At 37.1% G+C, this 2,109-nt stretch overlaps 1 protein-coding gene across 1 annotated transcript in view; it reads right to left on the bottom strand.

Moving 5' to 3' along the window:
• Positions 1 to 2,109, bottom strand: part of LOC106881606 (dynein axonemal heavy chain 5-like) — a 222,976-nt gene that overhangs the window by 97,948 nt on the left and 122,919 nt on the right. The window lies entirely within an intron of this gene.

Raw genomic sequence — 2,109 nt, forward strand, 5'->3', positions numbered from 1 at the left:
TACTAAGAATTATTCCAGGGAAAAGATCATTTATAAGTGATAAAAACAGAGGTTCGTCTTGGTCCACTAGCTTTGACAGGTTCATATCTCTAAGAACACTCATCACAATTGTATGTTCTGTCTCTTCAGGTGAAGCTCTTTTCTTTGCTCCGAGTGTGCGGAGTACAGATAAAATGTTCCGTAATCCAAAATCATAATGAACCTGCATAAACAGATATACATAATATAAACAATAGGCTTCTTTCAATTTCCGCTTATCAAATCCACTCACAAGGCTTTGGTTGACCCGACGCTATAGTAGAAGACACTTGCCCAAGGTGCCACACAGTGTGATTGAGCCTGAAACCATGTGGTTGGGAAGCAAGCTTCTTACCACACAGCTACACCTGAGCAAGTTTCTTCTACTATAGCGTCAGGCCAACCAAAGCCTTGTGGGTGGACTTGGTAGACGAAAATGAAAGAAGCCCATCATATATATACATACATGGGTGTGTCTTTGTTCCTCGCAATCATTTGACAACTGGTGTTGATGGGCTTACATCCCCATAACCTTGCAGTTCAGCAAAAGAGAACCAACAGAATAAGTTCCAGGCTTTAAAAGAAAAGTATTAGGGCTAATTCATTCATCTACAAATTCCTCTAGTGTGGTGCCCCAGCATGGCCACAGTCAGATAACTAAAACAAATAAAATATATATGTGTGTGTGTGTGTGTGTGTGTGTGTATATATATATATATATATACACACACATAGAGGCTTACAGAATTTTATTTGTACTCAAGAGTACACACTTGTCATGAGCCATTAAAATGCCAATGGTACCATTATAAATCTTACTAGTATTTACGTGTTGAAAAAAAATATATCTGTCTACTTGTACTACAATACATTTCAGCACTTTAAAAACAAACTTATGTTTGTTTATATATGACGTAATTTCTATACCATCTAGTATTTCTAGATGAGTTTAGAAATTCGAAATTGCAGAAGAATTTGTCAGTAAAGTAGTTTAGCTTAAATGGTAAAGCACTTTGACTGGAAAATGAAGGGATGTGAGTTTGAGTCTCATGGCTGGTTGCTGACAGATCTTTTTTGCTCTGTAAGGATTTTATCCTATATATGCTGTTTTATCAGTACTTATGCACTGGAAAAATGTATCTTTCTACAATACATTTCAGCACTTCAAAAACAAACTTGTTTGCTTACATATCACGTAATATATATGTTTGTGTGTCTGTGTTTGTCCCCGCCACCATTGCTTGACAACTGATGCTGGTGTGTTTACATCCCCATAACCTAGTGGTTCGGCAAAAGAGTCTGATAGAATAAGTACTAGGCTTACAAAGAATAAGTTCTGGGGTCAATTTGTTCAACTAAAAGGTGGTGCTCCAGCATGGCTGCAGTCAAATGACCGAAACAAATAAAAGAGTAAAAGAGGTTATCCATTATTTTCATCTAATGCCGACTCAACTGTGTACGTTGGTTTAATATCAGCACGGCCAGCTTTTGCCCATATCAGGTGAATGATTTGTTCACTGATTTCTGTGTCAGAATGAATATTTTTCAGCTTAGCTCAAAATGTCCTGGTGTGTTCATCACTGAAGAAACCAAATGAGGTTCAGATACCATGTCTGATGATCTGCCTATGACATTCTGAGTGAGGTTTATTTTTTAGCACATAAGTCTCTTTAAGAAAATTTCTCAGCAACAAAATTTCACATCTACGTTTGTATACAAATGTAATACTTCGACCGTGCGAACCAAAGGAGATGGCGACATAGACGGGAAAAGGCTCCTTTTTACCACGTCACACGGTCGAACACAAAAATAAAGATATATATAATAAAAGAAGGCTCCTCGTAAGAGAATACGAGCCATAGTGCCAGTAATAAGAACTTAGGACAACTCAACCGTTAGATATATAATGAGAATAAATTTATTAACAAAGTGAAACTGTTTGTGTCTGTGTGTGCGTGCATGCGACATATAAAATTAACACAGTAGATAAATCAGGCCTTTTGATACAAGAGAAGCTATACAACAATGTGAAGTGACGGACAGTCGTATAAACAATAGTGTGTGTACAATATGTGAGTGTACAAGTGTGTG

This window comes from Octopus bimaculoides, chromosome 20, assembly GCF_001194135.2.
Source record: "Octopus bimaculoides isolate UCB-OBI-ISO-001 chromosome 20, ASM119413v2, whole genome shotgun sequence".
NCBI classification, from domain to species: domain Eukaryota; kingdom Metazoa; phylum Mollusca; class Cephalopoda; order Octopoda; family Octopodidae; genus Octopus; species Octopus bimaculoides.